General features: G+C 32.3%; 1 protein-coding gene across 1 annotated transcript in view; it reads right to left on the bottom strand.

The window, feature by feature from the left end:
* Window positions 1-20218, bottom strand: part of LOC143058756 (hemicentin-1-like) — a 48699-nt gene extending 28481 nt beyond the window's left edge. Inside the window, exon 1 of the mRNA XM_076232203.1 lies at window positions 20137-20218. The gene's annotated coding sequence lies outside the window, so the exon portion shown is untranslated. The remainder of the gene's footprint in view (window positions 1-20136) is intronic.
* Between the last annotated feature and the right edge of the window lie 246 nt (window positions 20219-20464).

Genomic DNA, 20464 nt, shown 5'->3' with positions numbered 1-20464 from the left:
GGGAGTGTCCTTCAGCTGGCCCCAAAACTTAATATATACTAGTTCAGTGATAATAAACGCCTAACTAATTTCCAAATTGTACACAAGAAACTAAAATTAAAATAATACAAGACTAACAAAGACCAGAGGCTCCTAACTTGGGACAGGCGCAAAAATGCGGCGGTGTTAAACATGTTTATGAGATCTCAACCCTCCCCCTATACCTCTAGCCAATGTAAAAAAATAAACGCATAACAATACGTAAATTTAAAATTCAATTCAAGAGAAGTCCTAGTCTGATGTCAGAAGATGTAACCAAAGAAAATAAACAAAATGACAATTATACATAAATAACAACAGACTTCTAGCAGTTAACTGACATGCCAGCTCCAGACTTCATAAACTGATTGAAATATTAGGATTTCATCATATGAATATCATGCACAATCCTTCCCGTTAGGGGTTTAGTATCATACCACCATAACATATATGAGAAAAACATAACCCGTGTCATGCCAACAACTGGTATTTAAATAAATAGTTCCGATGCAAAGACCCTATAAGTGAATCAATATTAACGCCAAAATATGCAATTTATAATGACCTGACAACAGTATCGTAACTATATCCCTTCTTAATAAAGCTATTTAAAGGTTTTGTTAGTTTCTGCGGTGAATACTGTCATTTTTGTGCTTTATAAAGAATATTTCCATAAAAAAAATTGGATGTGAAATACCTAAACGTAAAAGAAGTCTGCATATTGAGCTATATTTACGACTGATGTCCTTATACCGATGATAGTTAGTAAATGTTTTGACTAGTTTGTGATATCGAAAACCCTGGTGTAATAATTTTTAAGTAATACATAAATTTCTCTCGTTAAAATCTAAAACATTGTTACATACACGAGCGAATCGTACAAGTTGAGATATATAAACACCATATGATGGTGACAGGGGAACGTCACAATCTAAAAATGGATAATTACCGATAGGAAATGAAAAATCATCTCTTTTATCATAAATTTTAGCATTAAGCTTTCCTTTAGTGATATAGATATCAAGATCAAGGAAGGTCAGTGGTCATTGTTAGTATTAACTTTATTTAAAGGAAGTTCATCAGGATAGATTTCTTTAGTATACATACTGAATTGTTGACATAAGAATTGTTCAAGATTGAAAAAAAATAAATTGTCCGTAGTGAAAGAGTGTGTTCAGAAATACTGTGATACTGTTTACTTTCGTAGTTGTATCAATACCCATTTATGGATTCTAAAAAAAATTAAAGAACTTTCGGATAATTTTAAATTTGCATTTATTTCTCTGAAATTGATGTTATCAAAACCGTCTTAAGATATAATGTTTTGGCACCCTTTTTTACTTAGATAAGAAATTCCTTCATTAAAGAGTGTTTACTACTTTTTTTTAAGAATAAGTCTTTTTTAAGACTGCTATAAATTGCTAGTATATACGACTATTCGTAACAAAGAAATCAGGAAAAAAATGCATTGTCCGTGTCATTGTTTTATAAATTAAAGCCTTTGAAAATTTGGCTGTTGAGACTATATGTAATGAAATTTTTACCAGTAGGGCTAAGCGGGCACCATTTGTGATGACACATAAAACGGACGATTCTAATTATTGGAAAAAAAGGTAAAAAACAAGATAAAAAAAAACATTTATAAGGTAGCACAACAGTCTAATCTAGTGCTATTGTGATTGATTATATCCATTGACCATGACTTTATCATCAAAAACATGTTTAGACAAATTGATAACCATATTGTACCAGCGAGTCAAATGGCAGCTCCTTGACGGAAGCTTACGAGAAAACATGTAAATTAAAAATCGCAAATATTGGGTTTGGGAATTAAACATATTTTTACTAGCGGTTATTAACAAAATAATCAATGCAAGTTTAAGAGGACTTAGATTTATGATAATATTTGAGCTTAATCGAACAAGGAGTAAAAAGGAACAGATTCACACACGGCATACCAATCTTCGCTTCAGTGTTTGAATGAACTTATTTGTCTACGGAAGCCGATAAGGGCCATTCAAAAAAAATAATTTATGTCGTAATTACGACATAGCATGTCGTAATTTCGACAAACGTGTCGTTATAACGACATCGCTATGTCGTAATTTCGACATAGCATGTCGTAATAACGACATAGCTATGTCGTAATAACGACATCGCTATATATATAGAAGAATATGTATTGTGATTGCCAAGAGACTAAATGACACAAAAATTGACAACTATAGGTCATCATAATGCCCCCAATAATTAGAAAAGTCCCCGCATAGTCAGCTGTAAAAGAGGGACGAAAGATACCAGAGGGAGAGTCCCCGAAATGCTGTGTGGCAGACAGTGTTATTAATTAATTATTAGCTCCCTTGGTAAAACTCCAAATTTCATATTTAATGTATTTCATTGTTAAATAATTTACATGAATCTAAATAAGTATATATTTGTTTATTCCATAGCTCTTGCTATTTGAATTCATTGGTTAAAGATATCTATTTATATTGTAAAGTTTAATATTTGCATCGTCGCAAAATGTTGGCTACCTTCTTTGGTTACCTTCTGTGAGAAACTTATATATTTTATAGATCCTAATTAAGTTTAGCATGATATTAGCCGTGGAAGGGCTGACGACTTAATTGGAAACATAATATGTGGATTTAGATGAGGACTAACATGCAGTCCTACCAAGGCAAGCCAATCTTTCCACCTCCCCTTTAAATAAGCGCAAACTACATGACTTCTTGTAATAATGGTGAATTGAAGTATTGATTGTTCTATTTCTACTTTCAACCGTTGGGCACGATGTGTTGCGAAGTCAAGAAAGTTAACTATACTTGTCAATTAGTATTTATTGCTTAATTTACAAGTATATTCAAAGAGCGATTCAAAGTTCAAATAAATGTTTTTCACTGAGACACTGGCCGAGATGTGACGAATTCTGGTGTGATCGAATTGTGTCCTTGTAGTCCATTGAGGTATCTTATATAGTCCAATGGTCCATACAAATGTCTATAGCTGTAGGCCGGTTACATAGTCGTCTGGTTATCGAGTCATAATTATATGAGGTTAATTGTCAAACTAAGCAATTAACCCCTGACGGTTAAATGTTATTTCACAGTAGACATGGTCATTTATTGGCTTCAGGGTATATATGTCCATAGTATACGAACAGATTGTTATTAGTGTCCAAAGGCTTCCTGCTGATTAATGTATGTGACACAACACGATTGTGTAACATATGCCTCCCATACTTATGGAACGAAAGTTCAATAAAATACGGTATTTTTCTTCCTGTAGGTTATTTCAATAGCTAGGGTTTCCGGTAACCATCACCACTGACATATCTAAGTTTATAAAGTTCTATAAGTCCAATATCATAATATAATAAGTTCATCACATTCATCTAGTCCAATATCTGGATACATTTACACATAGTTCATTAGAATCATAAGTTCAATAATTCGGTATACATAGTTCATGTTTTATTTTCCATCACCACCATAGTAAGTTGTTCCTCAATACTGGTTAGGAACGCAAATGTTTATACAATTCTATTTACACAGTTCATAGGGTCATTTTGAAATTATTTACACGGTTCGTCTTCTGCTAGTGGATTCGGTCGTCTACGTTGTATGGTTTACAATCCAGTCCTTTTACGAAGTAGTCGACGTATCTAGCTCTGGGTACATCTTTCTCAAGAGACTGGTCGCATCGGTCTTTGGTCTTACATCGTCTTTGAGTAATGGTGCAGAGGGAAGCTTCTCTCTGGAATCAGGTACTTCTGTCCCAACCATTTGCGTTGTCACCATTTGGTACCCATCGTTCGTGGCATTAGAACCCGAACTCACACCTTTCTTTTTGGCTAACAAAGATTTGTTTCTAAAAAAACTTACAGTACAAAAATATAGCTATTCCAATGAATATCGCACCCAAACCCATGGATAAACCTACTCCCCAATTTGGAAATACAACATCATTTTCAATTTCCCGTAAATTTCTAAGTTTTTCAATCAAAGCGTTCATATAGGAATTTGTTTAATAGCCGTTAGTTCTCTTGGTAGTTCAAGCTTAGTAAAATTTGGTAAAGCAGCATGAAAGGGTTCCCATAAACTTGTATTCAATACTTGAAAGGTATTTAAGAATCTATCGAACGTTTTTTTCTGTTAAAAATGTACTTTCCATTTGATAAGTAGGTAATAAGGTCAAATGATCACTCGTAGCGGTACAAGTTCGCTTTAAATTAATTATAGTGGTAGGAGGATTAATTATCTGATCCGTCAAAATGTTTGTATTGTCATCACATCTAATTGTGATTCTAAATTCATTTATTTAATGGTAGTAACTGCCCACATACTATCGGTCAAATAAGTTGCCATAGGCAAAATTGTATTTGGTCGAACTTTTGCTGTACATCTTGTTTTCCAATTTTCTTTATTGGCAAATAAGGCTATGATACATAATTTACTTAAATTAACTGGATAAACTGGACTTTTAATTTCACAAAAATTAACTAAAGGATTGGAACACTTGTCAATTTCATTGGTATTTAACAGCATATATTTAGTTTTTTCTTGGTTTGCAGCAATAACTTCTGCTTCTAATTCATACTGAGCCACCATATTGTTTGAGTCGGCTAAGGAGAAGGGGCTATAAGGGGCAAAATTGGCCTCAATTTCGAGAATTTTTCAAATTCTGCTTATTCGTATGTGTATGGCTTTCTTTTTCCGTTGGACATATTCATTTTATGAAAAAAATGTTTTTTTGTAGTTATGACGTCATGTTTTGACAACACTTCACGTGCATATCTGTTGGCTTTTCACAATTTTTTACTCATTTTCACTAACTTTTTTTACGAAAAAAGTACCAGCGCATTCTTGCCCCAACGAAATATTTTGTCAGAGTAATAATACCAACAAAAAGCATCTTATGTTGAAATATTTCAGTGGGGCAAAGCTGCGCTCATACTGAATTTTAATTAAAAACTTGCTCATAACCGGCATCAAAGTTCCAAAATTTTTCGTCCGTTTTTCATATAAACCGTAATCGGACTAAGGTTGACCAGGAACAGTTGTATTTTTTTAACATATTTTTTGTCAATGGTTGATAATAATAAAGTTTCATTATAGAAAGTAAATTATAAAGTGTTTTTCTTCATATTAAAGTATAACATAGCCTCTCAAGTACAGCCTAGCCCTTGTCGTCTATATTTATTGTAAGTAATTACGGAACTGACACACAGAATTTTACTGGTTTTTGTTGTTAAGAAGCTTTTTATAGCGGAATAGAATTAGTGTATCATTCGTAAAATACTTGATATTAACAGACAGAATTAAAAGAACTTTTAATATATAACTTAACACGTAAAAAATTCCACAGCACAGCAGGGGCGTGTTTTTTTGTTCTTTGGTAGTGAGCCAGAAGAGGTCCATTTCTGTTGGTTATTTTTTTTTTTTTTGCATTGGGAAGATCTTCTGGCTCTCTTCTACCTCTTCCTTTTAAATAGGTGGTTTAAACGGCAGACGCACAAAACAAACATGGCGTTGTTTAGTCGAAATGACAATAATAAATAGAGTGCCTCCCCGTGCTTAATGTTTATGCTCTTATATTATACTAGATTATGAGCCTTCGGCTGTTGTCTGCTCTACGGTCGGGTTGTTGTCACTTTGAAACATTCCTCATTTCCTTTCTCAATGTTATTATGAATGTAGATATATTAGAATGTGAGCTGTGTTATACTTGTTTTTATGGTAAGACAGCCTTAGTAGGACATCTCCGTAGGATGATAAGCTAGATGAATATAAGAACTACACGGACAATAACAGTTAAGGGTCAACTATTTGAAATTCTAGGGAAGGGATTTTGATTTATTGGTGTTTAACTATACTTTTAACACTCATGATTTGGCTAGTGGTCAGTTTAAATCATTAGATGAGGAATGAAGAAGGAAAGAGGGCCTTATTGATCATTTTAATATGTCGCTAAACATTACATTCCTATTTTTCAACTCTTAGCAGGCAACCATATTCATATACGAAATACTCCTGTCCCCACCCCAACCGAAGTTATTAAATATCAGATGGTTTTCTCTTATTTAATACAACTTTAAATTGATGCTAATTTTTAACGCCCAGTGACACACATTTCATGCATATTCAGGAAACACGAGATTAAACGTCAGATATATATAATATAAAAACGAAGAGATGTGTGATTATTGATTATACGGCAACTATCCACCGGAGTTCAAATATGAAGTGGATGTAAGCAATTACAGGCAACCGTAAGGCCTTCAATAATGACAAAATCCGATACTGTTAAGCCGTTTATAAAAGTCCATGAAAAGTGTGAAACAATTTAAACGAATAAACTAACGGTTTAATTATACATAACAAATCAATTTAAAAAATCAAAAATGAGTTGAGACATGAACCAACGACAACCACTAAACTGCAGGCTCCTGACTTGGGACAGGTTCATAAAGAATATGGCAGGGGTTAATATTAAAAAAAAAAGCTGTGGTATGATTGCCAATGAGACAATTTCTAACAAGAGACTAAATGACGCAGAAATTAACAGCCATAGATCACCATATGCTCTTCAAAAATAAGCATAATAAAATTGAGAAAGGACATGGGGAATGTGTCAAAGAGACAACATTTCACATACTCAGCTGTAAAAGGCCCCGAAATCACTAGAAGAAAACTAACAGCCTAATTAATGTTAAAAATAATGAACGAAAAACGAGTAGGTAACACAGCAGCAAACAACAACCACTGACTTACAGGCTCCTGACTTGGGACAAGCATATAGTTTTTTACATACATAATTTGGCGGGGATATGCATGTACGAGACAAACACAAAAAAACAGCAAACTAGAATTAAGACAATAGAGTATTGAACTAAGAGTATTTGCAATTACTGGAAGTGTGTTCAAAACTAGTTGCAACTAGTACTGAGACAAATCTTGTTCTCCCAGAATGAAGTATCAATCAGTACACAACTAACTGATTTATTTATTAAGAAATGTTTGGTATACCTTGTATACTTACATATGGATCCATATACAATGAAGGTTGTAGAAAAATGGTAGTCCGAAGGTTTTGACCATCAAAATTGTGCATTAGAAATAATAGACCAGAAGAGCACCATAGAAAATCGATTTTTAGAACTTCCAAATATCTTAGCTTTATACAAAAAAATTCCTGTTCGGTTACTTTTAAAAAAAAATGTACATTTTGGTCAGTCATATTGACAAACATTGACGATTTTTCGTGCAGTTTAAGATTATTCTTAAAAATCAAATAGCGGGAGATTAAACCCGATTTGTTTAGAAAAAATGAGATATAGGAAAGCACAAAGAAAATTGTAACGAACAGATCACACTTTTACAGTCATGCATGTCTACGGGACGTATCTTAATTTTTTTTTTAAAAGTCATCGAAAACTTAATTTATGTCATCCACCATAACAAAAATCTGCTATATTCTACGTCAAAATTAATATTTATTTTACTCTTCACCAGAAGACATTCTGGAGATGTGCAGAAGAGACCAATAAAACACGCCCCAGACGAAAACTTCAGTTTTGCACTATTAACGTCTGTTTGGTAAAACAAAAATAATTTAGACCATGACATAATCAACAATAATGAAATGGCCATCTATACTATTAAACGAGAAGACCTCATTTTGGGTGTCGCTTCTCCTCCTTCCACAATAAATTAATCATCATGCCTCTGTGTCCTATAGGTAACATGTATAGTCGCATTTGTCATCCATTCTTATGATCATTCAGTTTGGGTTATTTTGGGATAAAAACGAAAAAGAATGCGTCCGGATATTTTCCCGTCATTAGACAAAACTTTAAGTCAGATTAAACTTCCGGTTTGTGTTTTTCTGTACTTTGAATATACAAAGACTATGAATAAAGTATATGAATTTGCTTTCTGCTGTCATTTTGAGTTCTAGCATGTATCATCCTTGCTTAACGTGTTTCAGTTTGGGTTATTTTGGGAGGAAAACGAAAATGAATAATATTTGCTATTATTTTTACTATCAATTAGTTTACAGTGGCGGATCCAGAACTTTTCATATAAAGGGAGGGGGCACTGACTGACCTAAAAGGGAGGGGGGTTCCTCTCATGCTTCAGTGATTCCCCATATAATCAACAATTTTTTTAAACAAAATGGGGGGCAGTGCCCAGTCCCTAAGTACCATTGACTTTTGATACCTCTCCTGAAATTCTCTGCATAGTAATTAAAGTATATATGCATGTTCATAGAGTACAGAAAAACAGAAGGTATAAAAATCGGTATTTGGAAAATAGGGGGAGGGCAAAAAAATGAGCCCAGTCCCTAAGTACCTTTGCCTTTTGATATCTCTCCTGAAATTCTCCAGTCAGTATATTTTTTTTACAGTTTACATACGCTCTATTTCCCCGCGATTTCGCGGGTGTGTTCTAGTATTATTGAAATAAACAATTTAGTTGAATAAGAAGTAACGAAATGAAAAAAAACTGTTTCTACCGTTTATGAATCAAAATGATCAATATGAGTTATTAACACCAAATTGTTGCTGTGGCAATGTGGTTCAAATCGCCTACACGCTGCGCAATGGGTATGATGGTGTACGTTCGAGTCTTACCATATCCAATTGTTTTTTCATCGTTTCGTAATTTTTTACATTTGTCGTTTAAAATCACATTATCATGATATTGTAAAGACACCTTAACAACAAAAAATAAAAAAATGTGCTAATAATATTTCAGTTTTATTAAGGTTTACCCGGTAATTGTTGAAATGTATAGTTTATGAAATTGCGATCTTTATTCATATATAATATGTATATACTAATACGTAATATGTCCAACCTTCTTGTGTTTTTATCAGCCGAGTACATAAAAGTACACACACAAACTCATTTTTGGTTATTCAAGTTAAAAGAAAAATAAATAAGGCCGTTAGTTTTCTCGTTTGAATTGTTTTACATTGTCATATCGGGGCCTTTTATAGCTGACTATGCGGTATGGGCTTTGCTCATTGTTGAAGGCTGTTTAATGACCTATAGTTATTAATGTCTGTGTCATTTTGGTCTCTTGTGGACAGTTGTCTCAATGGCTATCATACCGCATCTTCTTTTTTATACAAACAATAACTGTCGATTTTCTCTGGTGAAAAAATTCTATAATTTGGTAATACATAGAACGAATGTTAACTTGTTGTTACCATAGCAACTATTTTACTGATATTAAATAGTTAAAACTTTATATCAATTTTGTTCTTCGTTGTATTAATACAATGGTTTACTAGTAATAATGTATTCACGTTAATTATTTAAGGTGTAATCTATATTTTTTGTAAAATGTACACAATACATAAAAAAAGGAAAAAATCCGTAAAAATCTGATATTTAAGCTTAGTCGGCCTACCATTTTTACGACGTCATAAAAAGAAAACCGCAAGAGATAACTATAAAATTTTTGGTGTTTTATAAGCTCCATATCATAGAGATCAATTGAAAGAAATATCAATAGATTATGAAGTGTTGCCAATTTTGCCCCTTATAGCCCCTTCTCCATCAGTTATTTTAGTAGGAACAGGTAAGTTGTGAATCTTATAAATGTCATAAGTGTCTCTTATATCTAGTAATGGTAACGAAATGATAATGATTATTTTGTTTTCGTCCAAAACTGTACTACAGGTCAAAAATTTATAAAAGTTCCAAATATCTTTAACTTCGTCACCAGGTATTTTTAATGTCGCCGGTAGTCGTCGTTTTATGTCAGTCAATAATACTCGTAAATTACCGGGTGAGATAAGACTAGGTGACATGTGTCCTAAGGACAACATGTTAAGTTGTAATTGCAGATGGTTTAAATAATCCCCTGCTATATTCATCAGGTCCTTTATTTCACCTATTACCATGTCCATATGCAAATAAGCTTGTAAATAACTCCCCATAACTTCAATTTGTTTTTCTATATCTGTGGCAAAAGTTTGTAGCCTATTTCCCAGTTCTTCCACACTTTCAATCAGTTCATTAACCTTGTGTCTATTTTCAGAAACATGTGTTTGTGTAGTGTTCAAGATAGTTAACCCATCTTGAACAATATGACGAATTGCGTCTTGATTTTGTGCCAAAGTTTTGATATTTCTTCGAATTTTTGACAGGTCGCTGTCTGATACAGTACCAAATAGAAAACTTAATGCCTTGCCTATAATAGGAAATAAACTACGTTTAGTTCTAAACTTTGCCGTTTCGTCGTAGTATAAAGATTTGTTATCATTGAATTGTGAATGTAGATAATCTCTAGTCCGATTTAATCCTTCAACCTCCCTTTGTAAACTTAAGATAGTAGCCAAAATGTGTTTTTTTTTCCGGAGTGTAAAACATAGAAGTTGTGTAAACTTTTTGTGTAGCGAGCAAGGCCTTGTCCAAGTCTTGTTCTATTTTATTAAGAAATAATTCAAAAGGATCCAAGTCTACGACAAAAGTAATGAGCCAATTTGATCTGGTAGTGGCTATTTCCTTAATTTTTTGAAACATGACATTTTCCTTGACAATGAATTGGCTGGTTAAGCCAAAACGAACAAGTGAGAACCACCACCACTTCATCACTGGTTCTTCCTAAAAATAATGATACAAAAATATTTTATTATAATATTTTTTAGTTATCTGGCCTTATCAATTTTGGAACTCATACGATAGTCCTGAATAAAATGGTTTGTTGTTTTCCATTATAGTTTCGAATTTAATTATGAGATCAAAAATGCGTATCCGGTGCATTTTCCTTGCATTGTTCAGGATCACTTCTTGGTGGTAAACCCCAAAGCGATTGGATCTTTTTAACCATCCAATGGCTTTGAAGTTCTCCACCGTCCACTTCCTCAGATGCTCTTGGTACGATAAGTTATGTATTTCGGCAAATTGTTTCCGGCGTCCGATTATTTCTACGAATTTTGTGGGTTAACCACAAAAATTGTCGATAATAACTGGATCTGACAGGTTGATTAGCTTCTGAATTCAGTGGAATTCTTTAAATAGCGGTTTCCCTTTATTTCTATCTAGTATTTCCCGGAAAAAATTGATTTTAAACATTACATATATGTCCCACCATAATAGGTCAGGTAATAATCTCCACAAATAAAGGGATTCTAGCTGGGCATAGCTTTTGTCTTTGTCTGCCATTCTGTAAATTGAGAATAATTACAAGTTTTATTACATATTTTATCAGTTTTAGAAATTCTTAAATGATTTGCATCCTTCTTACTACCTATAAAGCCAATTGATTCCTACATAATACCTATTAAAGCCCTCACTAAATTTTGTACATGTTCCTTAGTTACCAATTTTGTGTCGTTAGCCCCAATATCAGTAGATTTCTGATTATTTTCTATTTTAACACTATTCACAGACATGCTATCTTCCATGTCATAATTTTCAGATGTTGCTGACGAAGAATGAGTGCTAGACATTGTATCATCAATGTCAGAGACGTCATAATCAGACGGCGAATTTCCTACTTTTTCTTTCATGACTTGATCATCACTTTCTAATTGACCATTATTGACATTATCTTGTTCTGAGAAAATTTTCTTCTCCCTTAATTTTTTAGATAACTCCATTAATGGTATATCATCTTCATAATCAGAATTTTCCCTTTCTTTCTTAACCCCTAGGATTGAAAACAGAATCTTCGAAATTTCATCCGCAAAACTATTAATATTAAAACAAATTCAATATATGTTTAAAATTATGTTTTTACAGCTCTTGATCATATACTAAGTAATATCTAGTATATTTGAGGATTAAAATAACAAAGCTATGTGAAAAAACGGATGTCCAACGTTACATTTATGAAAAAACTGTTTTAACTCTAAGTATAGTGATCCTATTTCTTATTCTCTGACCTTCTTGGTTCTTGGCAGGAACAACGACATGTGTCGGTTCTTTGTGGCGTTAAAAGCCGTTATTTTGCCAAATTGTATTTGACTCGGTGGCTGCATATTAAGCTGGAATAAGAAAAATGTCCAACGACGTATTCCGTTAACTCAACGACTGAAAGTGAAATTTATAAGTATATATAACAGAAAATGAATAAAAAGAGTAAGACAATAATATATCTTACAAAAGTACAAATATTTGCCTCATTGTTCGTGAGTTCAAATATTGCTGATTTAATAAAATCTTCTCTACACAGTCGTTTTTCAAACGGTAGCCATTTTGTCCAAGTTGATATTTCATTTTTCAAAGCAGTTAACGCGTATTTTCTATAATTGAGCAAAACAAAAGTTAAATACACGAAGAGTAAAAAATGCCAAGATTCTTTTCTTATTAACTACATTTTTGGGTCTTAAAGGAATAAAATTCATCCACACATTACAAAACGGTAACCAATGTGTCCAAACGTCTGAAAACGTCTAACATCCGAAAGACGCTAATTTCCGACGTAACATGTGCTAAAGTTTCAATTATAAATGTTCATGATAATTAAAACAAATCGTGTTATGAAATTTGGAAAAAGAGGTTGATGATTGCTGCCGGAAAAAAAGAATAGTGCATGTTGCTATAGACTCCGGCCGGGGACAAAGGTTCGACACAAGTTCAATTTTGCAATTTTTATTAATCGTTTACAGCTTTTAACGATTTATTTAAAAGAATGGGAAAATGGGGGAAAAATATCATTACATGAACTTCGTCCAACTTTTGCAAAGACACCAAGACAGTCCTCTAAATGTAAAATGCGACTTGAATTTTATGTTGCGGAAGTACTCCGAAATAGACCATTTAAAGTCGTCACTTCAGTAAGGTGCAATCACCAATATTAAAAGACTTAAGGTAGATAGGGTGTCTTCTTCCATCTTGGATTTTGAAATACTAGAAAACAAGGTCTAGATCTTTGATGAAATGTGCAAATTTTTATAGTAGTAGGTAATTTATGTGTAAGAATTTTCATTATAATATAGAAAATGCATTGTTTGATCATATTTATGATTGTATTTTACAAAAATAAGAATTCTTTTGTTTAATTCATTTTTTTCCAACTTTGTCAAATAAGGGGAGGCAACTCAAATGCAAGGGCATATAATTCAGATAGTGTTACTTTTACAATAGAATGTGTTAGGAATTTACCCATTTTTACATGTAGCAAGAAAACGAGTCCGGTGACCCCATTTTTTCTTTTTCTTATCTGAAAGCATAATATTGAAGCTATCTTCTCATATTTTATCTCAAAATTCTATGGTGTGGTTTGCATTTTATGGCGGAAAAATGGGTTTTCCATACATAATCTATACAAAATTTTGACAATTTTGAACAACCTGTAGCGTGAAAATAAGTCCGGTGACCCATTCTTTTTATTAATGTTTTTAAACAAGCAGGATATGAACTACATTTTGGCAAATTATTAAAGGATTCTATGGATTATAATTTAGACACCCCATCTACCTTAATACCAGTTCACGGAATGTTTTACTTCGAGATTTGTCTTGCTATTCATGTTATAACTGTCGTGATGATAGTAATTCCTGTACTAGCGAAGCCGGAACTTTTCGTCAATATAAACTTGTGCATGAAATGGCGGATATTGAAAGACGAATCCCAAACAGCGACGAAAACCGTTTCATCGAATCAATAAAAACCCGGGATTATATTAACCGTTTTCGCGGACGATCCAGGAGTAGATTACTATATTTTAAAATGTATATCAGAAGTTAAACATTATAGATGACTTGGGAAATAATTCTCAAGCCAAGGTTCAAGTAATTGAAGGGGTGTATTTCGACAACTCATGTGTCAGGCAAAATACAATTCTATTCAAATTTAACCATGGGTAAAAATGTTCGATTTACTTGCAGAATGTCAGATATATTTGTATTCGGGTTGAATTAAGATATAGAAATTTTACAATGGCAGATGATATGCACCTTGAAAGTTAAACATCCTATGATCAAAGTTTTGTACATCTAAAAACATTTTTTTTTATGGGAAACCGTATACATGTACATCCGCCCCATCTTTCCTTCCTTCATTACTTGCGACAGTACTGCATTTTTAGTTGAAAAAGGGTAAACATTATTAAATCGATTTCCACAACTTGAGGTAATTTATGATAAAATAAAATCACAAAACGAACAGAACCAGAATCAACCAACATATTACAAACCGAATAAAACTTGCAAAAATTAATCAAAAAATTGAAAGTCAAAAACCCTCTTCGACGCCGCATTTTAAATGTAACGTCGTTTTGTAGGAACATCGTGCCAAACGTTAAAGCAATCAATACTTCAATTCATCCTTATTACAAGAAGCCATGTAGTTTGCGCTTATTTAAAAGGGGATGGAAAGCTTGGCTTGCCTTGGACTAGGACCGCATGTCAATCCTCCTATCCTTTCACATATTGTATCCACCTCGACTAGCTATACAGCTGCTTACTTATTACACTTCTATGGGATCTATAAAAATATATAAGTTTCGCACAGAAGGTAACCAAAGAAGGTAACCAAACATTTTGCGACGATGCAAATATTAAACTTTACAATATAAATAAATATCTTTAACCAATGAATTCAAATAGCAAAAGCTATGGAATAAACAAATATATTATACTTATTAAGATTCATGTAAATTATTTATTAATGAAATACATTAAATATGAAATTTGGAGTTTTACCAAGGGAGCTAATAATTAATTAATAACACTGTCTGCCACACAGCAGTGTGATGACAACCTACAGTTGTTAATTTCTGTGTCATTTAGTCTCTTGGCAATCACAATACATATTCTTTTATATATATAGCGATGTCGTTATTACGACATAGCTATGTCGTTATAACGACATAATGATGTCGTTATAACGACATAGTGATGTCATTATAACGACATGTTATGTCGAAATTACGACATAGCAATGTCGTAATAACGACATGTTATGTCGAAATTACGACATGCTATGTCGTAATTACGACATAATTTTTTTTTTTGAATGGCCCTTATCGGCTTTCGTAGTTGTCCTACTAGAATCGAAATAATTCATGGAAGCCATAGATTTGATGTGAATTTGCACATGGTCTGGGTAGTGATATTAGTTAATTTCGAATATTACGACCTAGGCCATCTGTAAATTTCCAACAAATCTATGGCTTTCACGAATTATCTCTTACATGTAATGGAAAACTATCTCATGAATTAACTAATATTAAATATTAAAAACTGAAAAAACAAAACGGTCTATTAAATCAACCTGGAAAACCGCTGTCTCATTTCAGATTAGTATCTTTATCGACATTATAATTGTAATATATGTACAGACGCTTCCGGTCGCGGGAATTTCTTGCTACATTGAAGACCTGTTAGTGACCTTCTGCTGTTGTTTTTTTCTATGGTCGGGTTGTTGTCTTTTTGACAGATTCCCCATTTCCATTCTCAATTTTATATTTACACGTTGATAACACGATAATTCGTGTTTGAAATAGCTAGTATTGTATATTCAGAAATGTTTACATGCATTAATGCTTTTGATAACTGACATATGGCCAAATGCATGATCAATTATTTCAACATAAAAAAATTCTGCATACAGATAATGCTATCAGAATTTAAAAAGAACAGTACACAAATAAATAAAGGGCTGCGGTTTGGCGCATGATACGCCCGTTGCTCTTTAAACTTGTCTTTTATGCTTTAAATGTATTGTCCCAAAATTGGAAAATCCCCCTTTTTTTAAGCATAAAAATTCATTACACGGAAATGTAAAATTTGAAATTCATAAAAATTGAAAGGGAGCTTACATCAATAGATATAAACAATTCACAAAAGTTTCATGGACATTGGTGAAAGCCTTTTTGAGTTATTGTCCGAAGTGTTAGAAATCCCCCTTTTTATGAATAAAGCCCCATAAATCCAAAACTAAAAATCTGAAATTTAAAAAAATTGAAAGGGAGCTTACATGGTCCGTGTAACACTTATCAATTCAAAGTTTTAAAAAGTTTTGAAATTTTAGACTTTTGGAATTTTGATCAAAGTTTTAAAATATCAAAATTTCAAATTGTGTAAAAGTTTTTAAATTTTGAAATTTTAACCAAATTATTAAAATATTAAAATTCTAAATATCGTTTATAAAGGAGTAGGTCCGGTAAGGACTCATTTTGGCCTCAAATTTCAGTTTCATCTGAAGAAAGATTTTGACCACTTTTTAAACACTTAAGTGTCTATTTCACTTGATTCAATTAGTTTATGTGAAAGATGTTAACTGATTAAGTCATTAAAAACGATCCGATTGAAGCTCAAATATGAAAAATCTCTCAAATATGCCAAAATACGTCACTTTTCAGATTGTTTTTGTCAAAAATGAAAGTGGCCGCATCCGTGTTGATCCACAACCTTTGTATATGTTATGTATTATCATAAAATACAACTTACATTGCAATATTAAGGATGAACACGAATGCGGCCACTTTCGTTTTACACGGAAACCGTGTAAAATTTAACTAAAATGATAGAATTTTGAAGATTTCAGTAATTTAGCATGACTTAATGGTGCTACAACCCGATATATGTGCATTGTATTGTCAAAAACAGCCCATATATATGTAGCAGAAGCATTCAACTGTCCAATAAATAACTAAAAGTTTACATTTTAACAATTTTGTAAAACTGTTATTTTTTTGGGCCAAAAAGGGGCCTTACCGGACCTACTCCTTTGATAGTTTAGGAATTTGATCAAAATTCTAAAATATTAAACCTTACGTGCAATTTTGATTTTTTCACTTTTTGAAAGTTTGATTTTTTAAATTTTTGATTAAAATATCAAAATAGAAAAGGGGCGAAAAGAGGGGTACCTGTAAACACTGATGTAAACGAGGCTCCGATAATAGTCATTCTTAGTTATAAATAAATAGCACGAAATATATCAAATCATTTTTAATTACAAAATAAATAATGAAAAGAAGAAGTCATTTATTTTTCTTAAAACATATTAGACATCACATGGGATAACAGTATACTGAAATTTTAAGGTTGTGCATCTATCAAAAAAAAAATAAAGAATGAAAAACACACAGTAATATGAACAGTAAAACGCACTTTAAAAGGAAATACAAGTCATATGTCAGAATAGGAAACAAAAGAAACTAATCAAAATGACAATGATAATGAATTAACAAAGGACTATATATAAAGCTAGCAGTTACTAGATTTTTTTTTAATAAAACAGTTGGTTATGTACTGATGATACTTCAGTCTGGGGAAACAAGATTTATTTCTGTACTAGTATCACTTGCTTTGAATAAACTTCCAGTAATTGCAAATGCTCTTAGTTCGATGCGTTGAGTCTTTTGTCTTAATGTTAGTTGGCCGGTTTCTTTTGTCTAATTGCAATGATTAGCGCATGTTGTTCTTATATTGTACTGTTACACCACTGTCCCAGGTTAGGGGATTGTTGTTATCCCGATGACATGTTTAATCCCGCCACATTCTGTATGTATGTGCCTGTCCCAAGTCAAGAGCTTGCAAGTCAGTGGTTGTCGTTTGTTACTGGGTTACTTATTTGTTTTTCGTTCTCTTTATTTTGTACTTTAATTAGGCTGTTATTTTTTCTCCTTTAAATGGTTTTACATTTGTGATTTCTGGTTCTTTTAAAGCCGACTATTTGGTATGAAACTTGCTTATTGTTGAGGGCTGAATGGTGACCTATATGGCTGTTATTTTTGTGTCATTTTTTCTCTTTGAAGAGTTGTCTCATTGGCAATCATACCACAACTTCGTTTTTATATCAACCCCTACCATATTCTTTATGAACCTGTTTAGTGGTTGTCGTTGGTTCATGTGTCAACTCATATTAGATTTTTTGTAAATTGTTTTGTTTTGTATAGTTAGGCCGTAAGTTTTTTCGTTTGAATTGTTTCATACTTCTCATGTCCGTTTAAAACGGCTTTACAGATCTGGTTTTGTCATTGTTGAAGGCCTTAAAGTTGCCTAATATAGTTGCTTACATCCACTTCATATTTGACTCCGCCCAGTCAAGTGAAATAACTTGAGTAATACCAATATCAATGAATTATCAATGGTGGTTCACCATACCTAATCACAATTAAGTTCAACATGGTACCTGTCAAATGTTTCAGTGTTCATACCAATTCGAGAATGGAGCCATTTTTTTTAATTTCACAATGAGTTGTGCAACAACAGATATTACAAAAATCACTGACCTAGAAATGACGACTTAATCACAAATTTTAACAATTCTTACAATTTCATAAGCTCTTGTTCTCGTAGGCTATTTCAATTTATTTCACAGTTATGAGTTCTAGTAATGTTTACAATTTTTTTTTATCGGATTGTTATCTCATAAACATTAATCGTCATCTCAGTATTTTCCAATTTACAACAAATAACAATTTACAATTAAAACAAGAAGACAACTGCCAGTCTGAGAAAAATAGCAATAACAGCAACAAATAAATGACCAAACAAATACATGTAGTGTTCCGAATTAAAATTAATGATCTAATAGCATATAAAAAACTATGTGAAGTTAAAAAAAACCACCAAACACAAAAAGGTTATACTAGAAAATCCACTAAAAAAATCAATGTGACCATAGAATCTGCATAAATATTTTCGCGACTACTACACTGCATCAACATTTCTGCCGCCATTTTAAACCTAAACCGAAACCACAAACCATCCTTGGAAATGGTTTGAATAGTTTCTGGAACCAGTTTGGGTTTGAGAATAACAAACGGCAAACCAGTTTAGGTTCGAACTTTCAAACTGGTTCTCATTAACTAATGAAAAGTTAACAAACTAAAACTGGTTTTGCACTAACAAATACGCCTTTTAAATCAACTTATTTGATTCCGGTTTAAATAGGTTTACTATTTTTTTTTATATAGATGCACAACCTTAAAATTTCAGGATACTGTTATCCCATGTGATGTCTAATATGTTTTAAGAAAAAAAATTGACTTCTTTTCATTATTTATTTTGTAATTTAAAATGATTTGATATATTTCGTGCTATTTATTTATAACTAAGAATGATTGTTATCGGAGCCGTGTTTACATCAGTGTTTACAGGTACCCCTCTTTTCGCCCCTTTTCTATTTTGATATTTTAATCAAAAGTTTAAAAAATCAAACTTTCAAAAAGTGAAAAAATCAAAATTGCACGTAAGGTTTAATGTTTTAGAATATTGATCAAATTCCTAAACTATCAAATTTATAAACGATATTCAGAATTTTAATGTTTTAATAATTTGGTTAAAATTTCAAAATTTCAAAACTTTTACACAATTTGAAATTTTGATATTTTAAAACTTTGATCAAAATTCCAAAAGTCTAAAATTTCAAAACTTTTTAAAACTTTGAATTGATAAGTGTTACACGGACCTTACATCAATAGATATAAACAATTCACCAAAGTTTCATGGACATTGGTGAAAGCCTTTTTGGGTTAATGTCCGAAGTGTTAAAAATCCCCCCTTTTTTTATGAATAAAGCCCCATAAATCCAAAACTTAAAATCTGAAATTTATAAAAATTAAAAGGTAGCTTACTTCAATAGACATTAACACTTCACTAAAGCTTCATGGACATTGATGAAAGCCTTTTTGAGTTATTGTCCGAAATGTTGAAAATCCACCTTTTTTATGAATAAAGCCCCATAAATCCAAAACTTAAAATCTGAAATTAAAAAAAAACGAAAGGGAGCTTACGTCAATAGATAAAAACAATTCACCAAAGTTTCATGGAAATTGGTGAAAGTGTTTTTGAGTTATTGTCCGAAGTGTGGACGACGGACGGACCTACATGGACAGACGGACGGACGGACGGACAGACGGACTGACGGACGGACAACGGTAAACCATAATAAGTCCCGTCGACGACGGGCGTATAAAACTAACTTTTATATATTGATCGTGTTAATTGGTATTATTGTTAAAACGTTGAAAGGTAAAAGTGTATGTCGTAAATGTATGACCTTAACAACATTTATCTTCTGAAAGACTTCTCCTTGTGGACAGGCTTGTATTAATATTTTTGGAATGGACAGCGTTCATACTGTTCTTAAAGAAATTTGTCTTGCAGTTTATAGGACCATTTTTTTTTTGGTAACTAAGTACATACCGTGTATCAAGATGATGTGAAATATTTCAATCAAAAACAATAATTCCATTTTATCTTCATCAAGAAGTACATTCACCAAAACACTTATATTCAAATCAATGATGCATTATGGTTAACAAAATAAATAAGATTCGTGACATTAATTCGGGTCAATGAAAACGTATCGAATCGCACCGGTAACGTTGATGTATCAAAGGAAATAACTAAATAAAAAGGAAAAACTGGATTTTGTTCATGCAGTGTGACTTTTAGTGATTATACGGATAGTTGATACAGTTAAACGGCATGACGGGAATGAATACTGAAATTTTATCATTATTTATTAACT

The sequence above is a fragment of the Mytilus galloprovincialis genome, chromosome 14 (assembly GCF_965363235.1).
Source record: "Mytilus galloprovincialis chromosome 14, xbMytGall1.hap1.1, whole genome shotgun sequence".
NCBI classification, from domain to species: Eukaryota; Metazoa; Mollusca; class Bivalvia; order Mytilida; family Mytilidae; genus Mytilus; species Mytilus galloprovincialis.
Note: the sequence above shows the minus strand (reverse complement) of the source record. Positions and strands in the feature narration are given on the sequence as shown.